The sequence below is a fragment of the Gossypium hirsutum genome, chromosome A05, assembly GCF_007990345.1.
Source record: "Gossypium hirsutum isolate 1008001.06 chromosome A05, Gossypium_hirsutum_v2.1, whole genome shotgun sequence".
Taxonomy (NCBI): Eukaryota; Viridiplantae; Streptophyta; class Magnoliopsida; order Malvales; family Malvaceae; genus Gossypium; species Gossypium hirsutum.
The window spans coordinates 75,138,646-75,160,695 of NC_053428.1; the positions used below are offsets into that span (position 1 = coordinate 75,138,646).

General features: G+C 36.4%; 1 non-coding gene across 1 annotated transcript; it reads right to left on the bottom strand.

The window, feature by feature from the left end:
* Positions 1–20,576: 20,576 nt before the first annotated feature.
* LOC121229763 (small nucleolar RNA R71) lies at positions 20,577–20,683 on the bottom strand. The gene has a single exon (XR_005927718.1). It is a non-coding gene; the product is annotated as a small nucleolar RNA R71 (small nucleolar RNA).
* Between the last annotated feature and the right edge of the window lie 1,367 nt (positions 20,684–22,050).

Genomic DNA, 22,050 nt, shown 5'->3' on the forward strand with positions numbered 1-22,050 from the left:
TTGGATTAGCAATCATCAAAAATCCTTTAACAAATCTACAATACCGTCCTCAAGTGCTTGGCATGCTCGGACTCGTCTCAAGAATAAATCAGAATATCATCAATAAACGCAACCACAAACTTGTCCAAATATGGCCGGAAAATTCTATTCACCAAGTCCATAAAATTAGCATGTGCATTTGTTAAATCTGAAAGGCATAACAAGGAGTTCATAGTGTCCATACCTCATTCTGAAAGTGATTTTTGGTACATTCGACAGTTTAACTCTCAACTGGTACTAGCAAGATCTCAAATCCATCTTCAAGAATACTGTTGCCCATCTCAATTGATCAAATAGGTCATCTATCCTCGGAAAAGGATACTTGTTCTTTATAATCACCTTGTTGAGCTGTCGATAATCAATACAAAGTCTGATAGATCCGTCTTTCTTCTTTACAAATAACACTGGGGCACCCCAAGCAGAAAAACTCGATCTCCCAAAACCCTTATCTGTTAACTCTTGTAACTGGGTTTTTAAGTCCTTCAATTTAGTTGGGGCCATTCTATAGGGAGCAATAGATATCGGCAGGTCCCTGGTAATAAATCAATACCAAACTCAACTTCTCTAACGACTGGCAACCTAGGCAACTCTTCCGAGAACACATTCGGATATTCACAAACTATCGACACTGATTCAATTTTCAATTCCAACTCTTTTGTATTCAACATATAAGCAAGATACGCTTCACAACCTTTTCTCACATATCTTTGAGCAGACATCGAAGAAATCAGAACAGGTAACTCACCCAACTCATCTGAATCAATCCGAAGAATTTCACCATTTTCACATTTCAGTTCAATAATATTTCTTTTAAAATTTACCACAGCATCATGCAGTGTCAACCAATCCATACCCAAAATAACATTTAATTCATCAAATGACAACATGAAATCAACCGGAAAATAGTGACCTCGAATCATCAAGGGACAATTCTTGCAAACTCTATCAACTAACACATGTTTTCCTAAAGAGTTTGACACTCTAGCCACAAATTCAGTGAACTCAATAGGTAAGCTCTTACTAGCTACCAATTTCACACAAATATAAGAATGAGTCGATCCAGGATCAATCAATGCAACTACATTAGTATTATATAGAGAAAAAGTACCAGTGATAACATCGGGATATGTCGCTTCTTTGCAACCACGGATGGCATAGGCTTTAGCAGGTGGTCGAGGTTCGGATCTCACAGCGGTGTCTTTCATCACACCTTTACTACTAGCTCCATTTCATGTATTCCTCAATGGCCTACCCCTATTACCAGTATTACTCGGCTCACACTCTGAAATTTTTCTTTCTTGTCCCTTTTAGGGCAATCTCGGATAAAATGCTCTTGAGAGCCACACTTGAAGCAAGCCCGGTCATTCATTCTACACTCACCGGGATGACGTCTGCCATAATGCTAGCAATCAAGTCTGTTAGACCTTACATTACCCACACTTGCCATTGAAGTGGCTTGTGATTTATAACCCAAGTATTGCTTCCCACGATCTCTGTGTGAATATCTCGCTGAAACATTCAACCAGGAATACATTTCTTTAGACGTCTTTGAATGAGATGGAAATGATTTACTCGTTGGTCTTTTCCTTGAATCTCTAGCTTTACTACCACCTTTCCTCTTCTCTTTATTCAACTCTTCGGCCTTACAAAGCCCGTTTGACTAACACCACAAATTCTTTTAGCTCTAGGATCCCAACTAACACACGAATGTCCTCATTCAATCCATCCTCAAATCTCTTGCACATGATAGCCCAGGTGGAAACACATTCTCGAGCATATTTACTAAGTCAGACAAATTCCCGCTCATACTCTATCACTGACATAAGATCCTATTTCAGCTCAAGAAATTCCTTACATTTCTAATCGATGAACCGTTGACTAATATGTTTCTTTCAGAACTCTTCTTGAAAGAATTCCCATGTAACCCTCTCTCTCAGTACCATCGATACCAGGGTATTCCACCAGTGATATACAGAATCTCCCAGATTTGAGATGGCACAGTATAAACACTCATCCGGTGTGTAAGACAACTCATCAAATACTCTTATGGAGTTTTCGAGCCAGAACTCGGCTCTCTCGGGATCATTATCCACATTAGCTCTAAAATCTTCAGCCCTAGGCTTACGGATCTTATCAACTGGGGGCTTGTTCGTTCTTACAAATTCCATACCTTGTGGGGCTATGGGAACCGAACGAGGAATAGGTGAGGGCGGAGGAGGTTGGGTATTCAGATTTTTTTGAAAAAATTTTGTATACCACTCATTCATCATATGGAGAAAGGCTTTCCTACCACATTCTCCCTGACTAACCGTAGGAGGTCTACTATCAGACGTCGCTGCCCCTTGAGTGGGAGCTGGTGTATTACTTTCAACATCATTAGCCTCAGCTCGATTGGGATCCATTTACTATACAAAAACACAATTTAATATAGTCAGGAGTCATCACACAAGCACAGTTCATTTATGGCATGTATAGCTAGACTCGTACACACACTACGTTTTTCTGAGAATTGACTAAACCGTAGCTTTGATACCACTAAATGTAACACCCCTTACCCGTATTCGATAGCGGCACAGGGTATGAGGCATTACTGGACATAAACATAAGCAAACATACAAAACAGAGACGTAAATTTTCCATCCAAATTTAAAACTTTTCATTTACATTCACATCGTCCCTAAATGAGCCTACGAGACCCAAAACATACATTGGAAGCAGTTCGGGACAAAACTGAGAATTTTGGAAAATTTCACAACACTTAGAAAATTTTTCATGTTTTAAGAGCCACATGCCCGTGTGGCTTGGGACACGCCTGTGTGGGCAGGCCGTGTGGTACACCCGTGTCCCTAACCCGTGTAACTCTCTATTTTACAATAATTAATGTGCAGGGGACACATAGTTGGATCACATGCCCATGGGGCGAGCTGTGTGTCACACACGGCCTAGACACACACTCGTGTGGACAATAATAAGGCTATTTTACTAGCCATATTGTTATCCTTCCATGCACAAACCTACAAAACAAAACATAGCACCATTCCAAGTATATAAACTCAACCAAATTAGCTACAACCAAGGAATCAATACCTCATTCACATACTATCATTTATCATACACAAACATCAAATATATTTCAACTCAAATTATGCAATTTTCCATATCCATGAAAGACATCATCATATGCATATATACTTAAATCAATATTAGCCAATTTTAATGGCCCCTTACAAAATGAATTATCAACCATTATAAGCCTACATATTTGGCCAATTAATTATGATACAGAACAAAACGACCAAGTCCCTATACATGCCATAACTCAAAATGTTAAAATCATTGGTACCCAAAATAATAAGTTGATAGTGTGACTAGATCTCCGACAATCTCCGATCCCCGAGCTGGCTTGGTGACACTATAAGACAAGGGAGAAGAAAGAGAAGTAAGCTTTAAAGCTTAGTAAGTTCCCATGCAAATAATAAGCATTATAAGCTCACATTTAACATACAATTAACTTGAAGTAAATTAACATAAATGTCATTAAAAATCTCACAATCCAACTTACTCAATCACAACCTTACCGAGGGATTCATCATATATCAAGCTCATTAAGCATGAGTTATATGTACATACAACATACCATAGCCTTTTACAGCTTTGACATTCTCGTTTCAATTCCCGTTGAACCACTTGTAATACTAACGGATACTCGGGTATCTCGCACACATAGTACCACACCAATGCCATATCTCAGATATGGTCTTATATAGGTTCTCATTTTGATGCCAATAGCCTAGCTATGATCTTACACGAAATCTCATATCGATGCCATATGTCAGATATGGTCTTACATGAAATCTCATAATGATGTCATATCCTAGATATGTCGTTACACATAGTCTCGATAACCCTAATGTCATGACATTTGTATCCTATGTATCCCTAAGGATCGATCAGGATTTCAAGATTGTCGTAACTTTTTCAAACACGCTCAGTGGTGAATCATAATTCACATAATATTAAAGCATACAAAACATATTTAAAATAATGCATTATTTACTAAGAACTTACCTCGATACAAAAATAGTAGAAACGGAACCTAATTGTAAAATTCTTTGTTTTCCCCCCGATCTAGGTCCGAACCTCATTTCTCTTGATCTTTAATAGCAAATTTAACTCATTTATTAACCACATCACTCAATTCAGTTAAAACTTACATTATGGAAAAATTACATTTTTGCCCCTAAACTTTGACATATTTACATTTTAGTCTCTAGGCTCATAAATTGAAATGTATTCAATTTCTTTCTTACCCAAGATACCCGAACCATATACATACTCATGTTAGCCCACATTTTTCATCAATCACATCTTTCCTACACATTTTAGAACTCTTTACAAATAGGTCCATTTATGTATTTCCATCAAAAATCACTTAGTAAAAGTTGTTTATTACACATCAAACTTTCATTTTCTACCATAAAACATCAAAACACATTCATGTCATACATGGATAAAATTTTAAACATGAACCCTACATCAAAACAATGGTAGAAATAGAAACATGGGGTGAATACGACTTCAAAAACATAAAGAACATTAAAAACGGGGCTAGGATGTACTTACAATCAAGCTTGAAAGATGATAAAACCCTAGCTATGGTGTTCTTCCAAGTTTCAGACAACGTTGAAGAAAGATGAGAAAATTTTAGCTTTATTTTCCATTTTTATTCTTTTATTAACCAAATGACCAAAATGCCTTTTTTTTTCCAAATCACTAAAATTCTCTTACCACATGTCCATTTTTGTCCATTAACTTAACAAATGGTCTAATTATCATATAAGGACCTCTAATTTAAAATCTCATAGCAATTGCACACCTTTAACATGTAGAACTCAACTTTTGCACTTATTAAATTTTAGTCATTTCGACTAAATTGAGTGCTGAAACGTCAAAATTTTCAAACGAAATTTTCACGAAATTATTTTGTATACTTTTAGACTATGAAAATATAATAAAAAAAAATTTACGTCGGATTCGTGGTCCGGAAACCACTGCTCCGACTAGGCCCAAAATCAGGCTATTACAACTCTTCCCCCTTTAGGGATTTTCATCCCCAAAATATTACCAGAAAATAGGTTTGGGAATTGTTTTCTCATAGCCTCCTCGGGTTCCCACGTAGCCTCTTTGACCCTATTTCATTTCCATAAAACTTTCACTAGGGCTATGCTTTTATTTCTCAACTGTTTAACTTCTCGAGCTAAGATCTTGATCGATTCTTCACCATACGTTATATTCGGTCTAATCTCAATCTCTGATGAAGAAATCAGATGTGAAGGATTAGAACGATATCGTCGCAACATCAACACATGAAACACATTATGAATTCTTTCTAACTCAATCAGTAAAGCTAACCGATATGCCACTAGCCCTATTCTTTCAATAACTTCATACGGCCCAATGAAACATGGACTTAACTTGCCTTTACGACCAAATCTGAGGATTTTCTTCCACAGTGATACTTTCAAAAATACTTTATCACCAAGTTGAAACTTAATCTCTTTTCTTTTCAAATCTACATATGACTTTTGTCAATTAGAAACGTCTTTCAAGAAATCACGAATCACCTTCACTTTTTCTTCAGTTTCTCTAACCAAGTCAACCCCATGAATCTGTTTCTCACTAAGCTCAATCCAATACAAAGGTGTTCGGCACTTGCGACCATATAATGGCTCATAAGGTGCCATCTTTATACTCAACTGAAAACTGTTATTATAAGAAAATTCGACCAATAGTAGATATTTTTCCCAACTACCTTCGAACTCTAAAACGCAACGGCGAAGCATATCATCAAGTACCTGAATAGTTTTTTTAGACTGATCGTCAGTTTGCAAATGAAAAGCAATACTAAAATTCAGCTTCGTACCCAAAGCCTCTTGTAACTTCTTCCAAAACTGCAAAGTGAACCTCGGATCTCTATCCGAAATAATAGACATAGGCACTCCGTGCAATCTCACAATCTCCAAAACATACAATTCTACTAACTTATTAAGTGAGTAGTCAATACGAACTAGAATAAAATGAGCCAATTTTGTCAGTCTATCAACCACAACACACATGGCATCTTTCTTTCGTCAGGCCATTTCCACTCGGGCACCATCACTGGCTGAAGTAAACCAGAAGGCCTTGGTGTTTAGCTTTAACTTGTTGACAAAACAAACATATCAAATCGAACTATGAAATGTCTCATTTCATACCAGACTACCAATACAATTTCTTCAAATCATTATACATTTTTGTACTGCCCAGATGCATAGATAAACAACCATTATGTGTGTAACGCCCCGTACCGAGACCGTTGGCGGAGTCGGACACGAGGGGTTCACAGACTAAATTCGCTTACTATCGCAGTCCATTTTAAAAATTTCCAGACAGCTGGCTAACTGTGTCGCTGTCACCTTAAAAATCATCTCTTGAGTTTCACAACTCCAAAATCAGTTTCGTGATTTTTCCCTGAAACTAGACTCATATGTCCATCTACATATTGTTTTCTAGAATTTTTAGTCAGGCCAATTAGTACAGTTTATTAGTTAAAGTCTCCCCTGTTACAGGGTTCGACTACACTGACCTTCATGCATTACGATTTGGATATCTCCCTGTACAGGGCTTCAATACTGATGCCGTTTGTTTCTATAGAAACTAGACTCAGAGGGGAATCTATACATATATGGCATAACTCCTAATTATCTCTGGTTAATTTATAATGAATTTCCAAATTCGGAACAGAGAATCCAGAAACTGTTCTGGCCCTGTTTCACGAAAACCTAATTATCTCTTAACATTCCACTCATATGACCGTTTCGTTTCTTCCATATGAAAGTGGATTCATCAAGGTTCATTTAAATAATTTATTCACTATTTAATTCCATTCCTACTATTTTTAGTGATTTTCCAAATCTACATCACTGCTGCTGTCAGCATCTGCCTTTAAGGTAGACTTTACCTATTTCATAGTTTCCATGATTCAACTAGCCCTTTTAGCATAAATAGCACAAATTATGATAGTGATTATCCATTCCCATGGCCAATCCTTGTTAAGCATATCCACACCTCTCAATAACCATATCCATACCAAATGATTATAACATTATGCTCAAACATATATAAGCCATTTTCGCATGGCTATCCAAAATTATACAAAACCGAAGGGTACATGACCAACAACAAAAGGGTAGTCCTATACATGCCATTTTCAGAGTTCAACCAAAAGTGTACCAAAAGGGTTTTGATAGTGTGGGCGACTTCGACTTCAATAATCCCGAGTCCGATAGCTGACGAACCAAAATCTATAAAACAGAGATTCAAAGAACGGAGTAAGCATTTAATGCTTAGTAAGTTTTAAGCAAAACAAAGTGTTCTCAATCACTATCATTGGTCATTCATTTCAACTGTTCGATGAAGTTAATCTAGAGCTTCATCTCGATCTATAATATCATTAAACGCAACACTTGGCTGCCACATATATACTTTCGAATAATAATGACCTAGATGGTCAAATATTTCCAAAGCACATTCTTCATCGATTTTCAACTTTCAATAATCCTTTCCACTTGTTCATAATCACATCCATACTTTTAAGTATTTCAACATGACAAGTACTAAATTACCATAGGCACATAAAGAACCAACATATTCCTTATCACATATATGTAAGCTTACAAATCATAATCCTTACCTTGTACTGGCACATCTAGCTCAACCCAACCCATACTCAGATCATAAGGCTTTTGGGCAGAATATGCACTAATACATAAGAATATTTCATCGCATACTTTATTATACAAACATACCATTACCAATTAGATCATTCTCACATTTGGAGTTATAATATTAATCACATTTACCTACCTCTTTGATACTGATAATTCACCTCGAAATCACTCCACCGATGAGTAAGTAATACGTACCTGAACATCTTGAATACATAATACTTATTTGATGGTAACTTAATGCAGATACTCAATATCAAAGTCTTACTTGAATCCTAGCATTTAGCCGTCGGGTCTTTAAAGCTCGGATATAGTACGAGCACGAAGCCTACGGACATTAATCAGGATAATATTCTCGCATAAAGCCTGCGGGGTTTTAACCCGGATATAGTATTGACACAATTGCCCTTCGGGACTTATCACATTTATACACTTCCACATCCATCACATTGGCCATTCGGCCTTATCACATATATACATTTTCACATTCATCACATTGGCCATTCGGCCTTATCTCATATATGCATGTTCACATTCATCACATTGGCCATTCGGCCTTATCACACATACACATGTTCACATTCATCACATTGGCCATTCGGCCTTATCACACATACACATGTTCACATTCATCACATTGGCCATTCGGCCTTATCACACATACACATGTTCACATTCATCACATTGGCCATTCGGCCTTATCACATATATATACACTTTCACATTCATCACATTGGCCATTCGGCCTTATCACATATATACACTTTCACATTCATCACATCGGCCATTAGGCCTTATCACATATATATACACTTTCACATTCATCACATCGGCCATTAGGCCTTATCACATATATATACACTTTCACATTCATCACATCGGCCATTAGGCCTTATCACATAAAAAATACACTTTCACATTCGTCACATTGGCTATTAGGCCTTATCACATATATACACTTTCACATTCATCACATCGGCTATTAGGCCTTATCACATATATACACTTTCACATTCATCACATCGGCCATTAGGCCCTATCACATATATATACACTTTCACATTCATCACATTGGCCATTAGGCCTTATCACATATATACACTTTCACATTTATTCAAATATACTTCACATACCACATATACTATCATGTACAGACTTGGTCTTGGCCGAATCTACATCCATCACTTTCCAATGAATAATTCAATTTTACGCCATACTATCATTTCATATTCGAATACTCATAAGCTTACAATATCATGATTTAGAATTCAAGTATGGTTTTAATCAATAGCTTATGAGCAACTAAAACAAGTTTTATCCATGTTTACAACAAAATCACATATTCACTACGAGCTGTTTTCCTGAGCAATGGTAACTAAATTATTTGTAACCGGAGCTACAAAACTCCAAATCACTTGCTGTTAATTTTTCCTGAATATAGACTCGTATATCTTCCATCCATAAAATTTCCAGAATTTTAGGTTTGGCCAATCAATACCAGATTTTTCTTAAAGTTTCCCCTATTTCACTGTTTGACTAATCTAACCACTCTTCACTACGAATCAAATTTCTCATTTTACAGAATTCAAAATGTGTTGTATTTGATTTCATTTGAAACTAGACTCATTAAGGAGTCTAAGCATATAAATTTTATCTTATAACCATTTTTGTACAATTTATAATGATTTTCTAAAAACAGAACAGGGGATTTCGGAGTCATTCTGACACCGTCTCACACAACTTTAAATATCTCTTTATAGGAAATTTCTTTGCTCACAAGGTCTCTTTTATAAGAAACTAGACTAATTAAGCCTTGATTACATATTTTATTCAGCCTATAATTCCACACCAACAATTTATAGTGATTTTCTAAAAATCACGTTACTGCTGCTGTCCAAAGCAAATTATTACAATTTGCTCTTAAATTTCCAAGTCCAAACACATATGAACTTACCATTTGAGTTTAAGACATATCATGGCCACATCATATCTTATTAAATAAACTCATTATGTCCTATTATGATTGAATTTACTCAATGTTTAATCACTTAAAACTTACCTCGGATGTTGTCGAACGATTTCGGCGGCTATTCGATCACTTTTTTTCCTTTCCTTTATCCAACTTTGGTCCTCTAAGCTCTTGAGCTTAATCTAGATACAAGTATGGCCAAACCTCCTCCTAATCCTCTTCCAAACCAAACACGAAGCAAGAACTCCTTCCTTCTTCCTTAGAATTTTCGGCCAAAAGAAATGAAAGAGGATGGACAAATTTTCTTTTTTTTCTTTTCTTCACTCACGACAATGGGGGGGGGACAATCACACACATCCTTTCTTTTCTTTTTTTTGTTTCTCATCCTACTAACACTAATATTTTATTGCCCATGCCCTTTATTTTATTAATCCTTACATAATGCACTACCCCAACATGTTTATGACATGTTTTTAGCCATAACATCTTGTCATCCCATGCTCTTTATTTTATTAATCCTTACATAATGCACTACCCCAACATGTTTATGACATGTTTTTAGCCATAACATCTTGTCCACCCATGCTCATGGCCGGCCACTACATATTAGGGGGGAAAATTGACATGCAAGTCCTCCCTTTTGATTACATGCACTATTAGGTCCTTGTAGATTAGCCTATCACATTTCAAAAATGTCACCTATAAGTCCTTTTGACTAAATTCACATGCAATTTACTAAATCGAAGCCTAAAACTTTCACACCTTCATAATCACATATTTTAGACAATAAATATCACATTCAAATAATTTGGTGACTCGGTTTAGCGGTCCTGAAACCGCTTTCCGACTAGGGTCACTTTAGGGGTGTCACAACTCTTCCCCCCTTTAGGGATTTTCGTCCCCGAAAATTTCTACCGATGCATAGTTTAGGATAACGTCCTCTTATTGAATTATATTCATATAAACATTAGCTCATCGATAGCAATTGTAATTCATTATTGATTTCTCATCGATCTATAAAATCATTTTCTTATCTTAAAACAAATACATAAACATTTCTACAAGTATGCACATATATCTCATTTTCTTGATTTCATAAGCAATAATCACTTAATTTAATTCACAAATGCATTTCAAACACATATTAAGCACATATTAACATGTATAATTCACATCATCAACCCACATATTTGTAACCCACATTTTCATTCATGTATAAGCTGTAACCTAACCGAAAGTACACATATACTCAAACATCCCAATAAATATCCTTTATAACTTTATCACATCTCAATATTCAACTTAACTCATTTCCAAAAGAAAATCAACTTCCACATACCTGAACATTGAATTCATTTAGCACATTTAATCACTGTTAACGATACCCGTTGAATCATTCGAAATCATTACGGATACTCATTAAGCACATATAGCTCTTACAATGCCATATCCTAGATATGGCCTTACATATGCTCACATATCGAGCTGATGCCATGTCCCAGACATGGTCTTACACACTATCTCAAATCAATGCCTTCGTCCCAGACGAGGTCTTACATGAATTCCACTTCACACACTTAGTGCCCACTGACCGATCTCGCACTCATAGTGCTCGATTAAAGGAATTCGCACACACACAGTGCCTCTAATCATTCACACACATAGTGCTATTATTCATTCGTTATTACACATTGAAATGACTTAACCAAGTCTATAAACATCATGTATGTACACTTTTAAACATATCATCTCATTTAAATTTGAATTCGTATAGTAATGAATACTTAAACTTTGCTCAAATTATCGGCACGAAGCCTACTAGGCACGAAGGCCCGAATACACGTCACCAGCATGATTGCTCTTCGGGACCTAGCCCGGATATAACACCAGCACGAATGCTCTTCGGGGTTTAGCACGGATATATCACTAGCATGAATGCTCTTCGGGACTTAGCCCGGATACATCACTAGCATGAATGCTCTTCGGGACTTAGCCCGGATACATCACTAGCATGAATGCTCTTCGGGACTTAGCCCGGATACATCACTAGCATGAATGCTCTTCGGGACTTAGCCCGGATACATCACTAGCACGAATGCTCTTCGGAACTTAACCCGGATACATCACTAGCACGAATGCTCTTCGGGACTTAGCCCGGATACATCACTAGCATGAATGCTCTTCGGAACTTAGCCCGGATACATCACTAGCATGAATGCTCTTCGGGACTTAGCCCGGATCATCGTCGAGACCTTTAGCTCGGATGAAATCTCCACACAAAGCCAGCGAATTTTAATCCGGACATAATCTCTGTACATAGCCATCGGGTCTTTACCCGGACATAATCTCTTCATATAGTCAGCGGGTCTTTAAACTCGGATTCACATCACTGAGTCTCATACATATTTATTCACATGTTATCATGTTTCACATGGCACAAATCACATTTATAATTTAATCAATTCATTCACATGTAAACATATAACATGATTCTTGACTTTAAGTCGTAAATATCATTCAAATCTAATACATGTATGCTTCTTTTACTAAACTTTCAGCTCAATAAGCAATCACACCAAAGCATATATCCCCAATCTCTTCCTTTGTTCATTTCTCTAATAACCTTATTATGATAAGGACAATGGGACATCATTCATCTATCATACATGTATATCATGGCATTTTAAGTTAAATACCAAATTCAATTACTCAAAACTTACCTATGTTATACCCTTCTCAATATTGACACATCATAAGCATGTCTCAGTCCTCTCAATACCATCTGCTACAGCTCGATCGGGATCGGAATTCATTACAATAAATAAACACATTTTCAATTGTCAGAAATCACCACACTATCAAATATTCACATAATGGCATGTATAGCTAGACCCAAACGTATTACGGTAGTCCTAGAATCGACTAAACCGTAGCTCTGATACCAATAAAATTGTAACGCCCCGTACCGAGACTGTTGCCGGAGTCGGACACGAGGGGTTCACAGACTAAATTCGCTTACTATCGTAGTCCATTTTAAAATTTTCTAGACAGCTGGCTAACTGTGTCGCTGTCACCTTAAAAATCATCTCTTGAGTTTCACAACTCCAAAATCAGTTTTGTGATTTTTCCTTGAAACTATACTCATATTTCCATCTACAAATTGTTTTCTGGAATTTTTGGTCAGGCCAATTAGTACATTTCATTAGTTAAAGTCTCCCCTATTACAGGGTGCGACTACACTGACCTTCATGCATTACGATTTGGATATCTCCCTGTACAGGGCTTCAATACTGATGCCGTTTGTTTCTATAGAAACTAGACTCAGAGGGGAATCTATACATATATGGCATGACTCCTAATTATCTCTGGTTAATTTATAATGAATTTCCAAATTCGGAACAGGGAATCCAGAAACTGTTCTGGCCCTGTTTCACGAAAACCTAATTATCTCTTAACATTCCACTCATATGACCGTTTCGTTTCTTCCATATGAAAGTGGATTCATCAAGGTTCATTTAAATAATTTATTCACTATTTAATTCCATTCCTACTATTTTTAGTGATTTTCCAAATCTACATCACTGCTGCTGTCAGCATCTGCCTTTAAGGTAGACTTTACCTATTTCATAGTTTCCATGATTCAACTAGCCCTTTTAGCATAAATAGCACAAATTATGATAGTGATTAACCATTCCCATGGACAATCCTTGTTAAGCATATCCACACCTCTCAATAACCATATCCATACCAAATGATTATAACATTATGCTCAAACATATATAAGCCATTTTCGCATGGCTATCCAAAATTATACAAAACCGAAGGGTACATGACCAACAACAAAAGGGTAGTCCTATACATGCCATTTTCAGAGTTCAACCAAAAGTGTACCAAAAGGGTTTTGATAGTGTGGGTGACTTCGACTTCAATAATCCCGAGTCCGATAGCTGACGAACCAAAATCTATAAAACAGAGATTCAAAGAACGGAGTAAGCATTTAATGCTTAGTAAGTTTTAAGCAAAACAAAGTGTTCTCAATCACTATCATTGGTCATTCATTTCAATTGTTCGATGAAGTTAATCTAGAGCTTCATCTCGATCTATAATATCATTAAACGCAACACTTGGCTGCCACATATATACTTTCGAATAATAATGACCTAGATGGTCAAATATTTCCAAAGCACATTCTTCATCGATTTTCAACTTTCAATAATCCTTTCCACTTGTTCATAATCACATCCATACTTTTAAGTATTTCAACATGACAAGTACTAAATTACCATAGGCACATAAAGAACCAACATATTCCTTATCACATATATGTAAGCTTACAAATCATAATCCTTACCTTGTACTGGCACATCTAGCTCAACCCAACCCATACTCAGATCATAAGGCTTTTGGGCAGAATATGCACTAATACATAAGAATATTTCATCGCATCTTTATTATACAAACATACCATTACCAATTAGATCATTCTCACATTTGGAGTTATAATATTAATCACATTTACCTACCTCTTTGATACTGATAATTCACCTCGAAATCACTCCACCAATGAGTAAGTAATACGTACCTGAACATCTTGAATACATAATACTTATTTGATGGTAACTTAATGCAGATACTCAATATCAAAGTCTTACTTGAATCCTAGCATTTAGCCGTCGGGTCTTTAAAGCTTGGATATAGTACGAGCACGAAGCCTACGGACATTAATCAGGATAATATTCTCGCATAAAGCCTGCGGGGTTTTAACCCGGATATAGTATTGACACAATTGCCCTTCGGGACTTATCACATTTATACACTTCCACATCCATCACATTGGCCATTCGGCCTTATCACATATATACACTTTCACATTCATCACATTGTCCATTCGACCTTATCTCATATATGCATGTTCACATTCATCACATTAGCCATTCGGCCTTATCACACATACACATGTTCACATTCATCACATTGGCCATTCAGCCTTATCACACATACACATGTTCACATTCATCACATTGGCCATTCGGCCTTATCACACATACACATGTTCACATTCATCACATTGGCCATTCGGCCTTATCACATATATATACACTTTCACATTCATCACATTGGCCATTCGGTCTTATCACATATATACACTTTCACATTCATCACATCGGCCATTAGGCCTTATCACATATATATACACTTTCACATTAATCACATCGGCCATTAGGCCTTATCACATATATATACACTTTCACATTCATCACATCGGCTATTAGGCCTTATCACATATATACACTTTCACATTCTTCACATCGGCCATTAGGCCTTATCACATATATATACACTTTCACATTCATCACATTGGCCATTAGGCCTTATCACATATATACACTTTCACATTTATTCAAATATACTTCACATACCACATATACTATCATGTACAGACTTGGTCTTGGCCGAATCTACATCTATCACTTTCCAATGAATAATTCAATTTTACGCCATACTATCATTTCATATTCGAATACTCATAAGCTTACAATATCACGATTTAGAATTCAAGTATGGGTTTAATCAATAGCTTATGAGCAACTAAAACAAGTTTTATCCATGTTTACAACAAAATCACATATTCACTACGAGCTGTTTTCCTGAGCAATGGTCACTAAATTATTTATAACTGGAGCTACAAAACTCCAAATCACTTGCCGTTAATTTTTCCTGAATATAGACTCGTTTATCTTCCATCCATAAAATTTCCAGAATTTTAGGTTTGGCCAATCAATACCAGATTTTTCTTAAAGTTTCCCCTATTTCACTGTTTGACTAATCTGACCACTCTTCAGTACGAATCAAATTTCTCATTTTACAGAATTCAAAATGTGTTGTATTTGATTTCATTTGAAACTAGACTCATTAAGGAGTCTAAGCATATAAATTTTATCTTATAACCATTTTTGTACAATTTATAATGATTTTCTAAAAACAGAACAGGGGATTTCGGAGTCATTCTGACACCGTCTCACACAACTTTAAATATCTCTTTATAGGAAATTTCTTTGCTCACAAGGTCTCTTTTATAAGAAACTAGACTAATTAAGCCTTGATTACATATTTTATTCAGCCTATAATTCCACACCAACAATTTATAGTGATTTTCTAAAAATCACGTTACTGCTGCTGTCCAAAGCAAATTATTACAATTTGCTCTTAAATTTCCAAGTCCAAACACATATGAACTTACCATTTGAGTTTAAGACATATCATGGCCACATCATATCTTATTAAATCAACTCATTATGTCCTATTATGATTGAATTTACTCAACGTTTAATCACTTAAAACTTACCTCGGATGTTGTCGAACGATTTCGGCGGCTATTCGATCACTTTTTTTCCTTTCCTTTATCCAACTTTGGTCCTCTAAGCTCTTGAGCTTAATCTAGATACAAGTATGGCCAAACCTCCTCCTAATCCTCTTCCAAACCAAACACGAAGCAAGAACTCCTTCCTTCTTCCTTAGAATTTTCGGCCAAAAGAAATGAAAGAGGATGGACAAATTTTCTTTTTTTTCTTTTCTTCACTCACGGCAATGGGGGGACAATCACACACATCCTTTCTTTTCTTTTTTTGTTTCTCATCCTACTAACACTAATATTTTATTGCCCATGCCCTTTATTTTATTAATCCTTACATAATGCACTACCCCAACATGTTTATGACATGTTTTTAGCCATAACATCTTGTCCACCCATGCTCTTTATTTTATTAATCCTTACATAATGCACTACCCCAACATGTTTATGACATGTTTTTAGCCATAACATCTTGTCCACCCATGCTCATGGCCGGCCACTACATATTAGGGGGGAAAATTGACATGCAAGTCCTCCCTTTTGATTACATGCACTATTAGGTCCTTGTAGATTAGCCTATCACATTTCAAAAATGTCACCTATAAGTCCTTTTGACTAAATTCACATGCAATTTACTAAATCGAAGCCTAAAACTTTCACACCTTCATAATCACATATTTTAGACAATAAATATCACATTCAAATAATTTGGTGACTCGGTTTAGCGGTCCTGAAACCGCTTTCCGACTAGGGTCACTTTAGGGGTGTCACAATGTGCCTCATGAAGAATTTTTTGAATAAGTTCAACATTTTTCGGTACAGAATTTCTACCTCACAACATCAAACAATCATTGGATCTGATATGGATGTTTGAATCACTACCCGGTTCACAATGAACTCTTTTGGCTTGCAAATCACTATCACATTTCTGTGCTTCACAAATTTGTTGAAGAAAGAACGGTCTAGCTCTCAACTCAGCTAGAATCAAACCATTATCGGAAAAATTCAATTATGTATTCATCACCCTCAAAGCAAACCAAGACTTTCTACTCAACACATCATCGAATACATTGGCCTTACCCGGGTGATAGTCAATAACTAGATCATAATCCTTCAGTAACTCGAGCCATCTTCGTTTCCACAAGTTTAAATATTTTTGAGTCATCAAGTATTTTAAACTCTTATGATCGAAAATGACACGATATTTCTCACCGTACAAATGGTGTCTCCAAATTTTCAGAGCAAACACAATGTATCTAATTCTAAATCATGCGTTAGATAATTCTTCTCGTGTGGTTTCAGCTGTCTCGAGGCATAAGCTATCACTTTGCCTATTTGCATCAATACACATCATAATCCACTCAGTGACGCGTCGCTATAAATTACAAACTCTTTTCCTGGTTTAGGTTGTACCCAAACTGGCACCTCAGTCAATAATAATACCTTCAACTTCTCAAAACTTTGCTGACATTTTTCAGACCATTCAAACTTAACATCTTTTTACAATAACTTTTTCATTGGAGTAGGAATCACCAAAATTCCTTTAAAAAATCATCGATAATAACTGGCTAATCCCAAAAAGCTTCTGACTTCAGACACATTTCATGGCGGTTTCCAATCAACAATTGCTGAAATTTTACTTGGACCAACCCGAATACCATCACCTGAAACAATATGCCCCAAAAATTTGACCTCTAGGAGCCAAAACTCACTCTTACTGAATTTAGCAAATAACTTCTTATCTCTCAAAGCCTACAATACCGTCCTCCAGTGCTCAGTATGCTTGGACTCATCTCGAGAATAAATCAGAATATCATCAATAAACACAACCATAAACTTGTCTAAATACTGTCAGAAAATTCTATTCATCAAGTCCATAAAAGTAGCAGGTGCATTTGTTAATCCGAAAGGCATAACAAGGAAATCATAGTGTCCATACCTCGTTCTAAACATGATTTTCGGTACATCTGGTAGTAGCGAGATCTCAAATCTATCTTCGAAAATACTGTTGCCCTTCTAAATTGATCAAATAGTCATCTATCCTCGGTAAAGGATACTTGTTCTTTATAATCACCTTATTAAGCTGTCGATAATCAATACAAATTCTGATAGAGCTATATTTCTTCTTGACAAATAACACTGGAGCACCCTAGGGAGAAAAACTTGGCTTCGCAAAACCCTTATCTATTAACTAACTAGGTTTTTAATTCCTTTAATTCAGCCGGGGACATTCTATACGGAGCAATAGATATCGGTGAGGTCCCTAGTACTAAGTCAATACCAAACTCAACTTCTCTAACTAGTGGCAACCAAGGCAACTCTTCTAGGAACACATCCGGATATTCACAAACTATCGACACTGATTCAATTTTCAATTCCAACACTTTTGTATTCAACACATAAGCAAGATACGCTTCATAGCTTTTTCTCACATATCTTTGAGCAAACATCGAAGAAATCACAACAGGTAATTCACCCGACTCATCTGACACCATTTTCACATTTCAGTTCAATAATCTTTCTTTCGCGGTTTACCACAGCATCATGTAGTGTTAACCAATCCATAATCGAAATATGGAAACAACATTAAATCAGCTAAAAATAGTGACATCAAGAGACAATTCTTGCAAACTCTATCAATTAACACATTTTTTCCTAAAGGGTTTGTCACTCTAACCAAAAAATCAGTGAACTCAATAGGTAAGCTCTTACTAGCTACCAATTTCACACAAACATAAGAATAAGTCGATCCAGGATCAATCAATGCAACTACATTCGTATTATAGAGAGAAAAAGTAGTAGTGATAACAATGGGATATGTCGTTTCTTCGCGACTATGAATGGCATAGGCTTTAGCAGGTGCCTGAGCTTTAGATCTCACATCGGTGTCTTTTGTCACACCTTTACTACAAGCTCCATTTTTGGTATTCCTCGGTGGCCTACCACTATTAGCAATATTACTCAGCCTCGCATTCTGAAATTTTTCTTTCTTGACCCTTTCGGGGCAATCTAGGATAAAATGCTCTTGAGAGCCACACTTGAAGCAAGCCCGGTCATTCATTCTACACTCACTGGATGACTTCTGCCACAAAGCTAGCAATCAAGTCTGTTAGACCTTACATTACCCACACTTGCCATTGAAGTGGCTTGCGATTTAGAACCCAAGTATTGCTTCCCACGATCTCTGTATGAATATCCCATTGAAACATTCAAACGGAATATATTTCTTTAGTCTTCTTTGAATGAGATAGAAATGACTTACTCATCGGTCTTTTCCTTGAATCTCTAGCTTCACTATCAGCTTTCCTCTTCTCTTTATTCAACTCTTTAGCCTTACAAGCTCGTTTGACTAACACCACAAATTCTTTTAGCTCTAGGATCCCAACTAACACATGAATGTCCTCATTCAATCCATCCTCAAATCTCTTGCACATGATAGCCTTGGTGGAAACACATTCTTGAGCATATTTACTAAGTCTGACAAATTCTCGCTCATACTCCATCACTGACATACAACCCTATTTCAGCTCAAGAAATTCCTTACGTTGAGATTAGTTCAATTTAATGAGTATGTATGTGTCATAACTTGTTTACTTATTAAAATATGTTTAATCGTTTGAATTAACATAGGGATATGTTAAGAGATGAATGGGTCTGTGTAAGTGAGTATGTTCATAAGTTAGCAAATTACCGAGTTGTCGAGAATTTATTCGTAACAGCATAAGCATGAGTTTAATAATTGTAAGTTAAAGAAATGTAATTAAATCAACACAATGATGTCATCTTGATTAAATCATATTTTGAAATCGTGCATTTGAGATTTATCTCTTTAGTTTACTTAGTTTAAAATCTTAGTTTTTTATCACCCTCTTTAAACAAAATATTTTTCTTCACTAAAGTGTTTTAAATAGCATTCGTAAATAATTCTTTTCGTAGTCCCTGTGGGTACGATAACTCAACATTTACTTGTCACTTTATTACTTGTTACGATTGTGTACACTTGCACATTTCCGTCGTTCCAAGTTTTTGGCACTGTTGCCGGGGACTATTTTAAAAAGTCATTATTTGTGAATTTGTTAGTTTACATTTTGGTTTATTTTTTCTGTTTAATTTTTAACTTAATTAATTTTTCTGTGATTATTTCAGGTGTTTATGAGTATTGACCGAATTATTGACCTACTCCTTGTAGACCTTGAGATAGAAAGAACTTTTCGAGAGCAAAGAAGACAAGCAAATCAGAGAAGGACCGAAGAGATGAACTTTGGAAATCTAAATCAAGGAAATGGAGCAAACCCTGCTCAAAATCCTATCCTTATTGCTGATGATAGGGATAGAGCTTTAAGACAGTATGTCGTGCCTATGTCTATTAATCTTAATCCAGGTATTAGGAGACCCGAAATTGAGGCACAACAGTTCGAGTTGAAGCCAATGTGGGCCAATTCAGTGGAATGCCTAAAGGAACAAGATCACTGCTTTCCAACAAATGGATGATGAGTCCTTGTATGATGCATGGGAAAGGTAAAAAGAATTCTTATGAAAGTGCCCTCATCACGAAATCCCACATTGCATCCAACTTGAGACATTTTATAATGGTTTCAATGCTCACACAAGGATGATAGTGGACGCTTCTGCTAACGGTGCTCTCCTTTCTAAGTCTTATAATGAGGCCTATGAAATCATTAAGAGGATTTCCAGCAACAATTACCAATAGCCAACCAATCGAGCAGGGTCAAGAAGACGAGTTGCTGGAATACATGAAGTAGACACTCTTACTTCAGTCGCATCTCAGGTATCATCAATATCCTCAATGTTAAAAAATCTTACTAGTAATGGGTCTAACAGTTTTGCAGCATAGCCACCTAACCAATTTGAAAATATAGCCTGTGTCTATTGTGAGGAAGGACATTTGTTTGAAGAATGTCTATCAAACCCTGAATCAATGTACTACATAGGTAACCAGAACCAATTTTTAAAACTCATCGTGGCGAAACCACCCGAATTTTTCTTAGAGTAACCAAGGGGTTGGAACCAGTAATACTTACGCCCAACCAAGATCGACTTAGCCACCTAGTTTTCCCCAACAAGTTTAGAAACCAACCCAAGCTGAACCATCTAATGACTTAGAAAATTTATTGAAGGCATACATGGCCAAGAATGATGCCTTAATCCAAAGCCAAATAGCTACGTTGAAAAACCTGGAAAACCAAATGGGTCAGGTTACAACTGAACCCAGGAACCGACCATAAGGTGCTTTACCTAGTGATACAAAGAATCTGAGGAATTCAAAGAAGGAACATTACAAAGCATTGACATTGAAGAGTGGAAAGACAGTGAAGCCCAACACCATCAAAGCTGAAAAGGAGCAAGTTGACACTCAAGATCCAGAGGAAGTTCAACCGAGTGTTGAAATTCCAGTTTCACAAGAACCAGACTCTGCAAAACTCAACAAGGTAATTTCAGAACCAGCTAATTCTGATCAACTAATAACTCCGTTAGATGCAAAATTGCCACAGAGGATGAATCAACCAGTTCCAGTAAAAAAACCACCACCACCCTACCCTCAAAGACTTCAAAAGCAGAAGCAGGAGATTCAATTCAAGAAGTTCCTAGACGTACTCAAGAAACTTCATATCAACATTCCATTGGTTGAAGCACTTGAGCAAATGTCGAACTACGTCAAATTTATGAAGGATATCCTATCCAAAAAATAAAGACTTGGAGAATTTGAGACAGTAGCTCTGACGAAGGAATGCAGTGCATATTTTCAAGACAAATTACCCCCAAAGTTGAAGGATCCTAGATGTTTTACCATACCTTGCAACATTGGAGCAACATATTGTGGTAAGGCATTATGTGACTTACGTGCGAGTATTAACTTGATGCCTATGTCAATATTTAGGAAGTTGGGGATAGGGGAAGTTAGA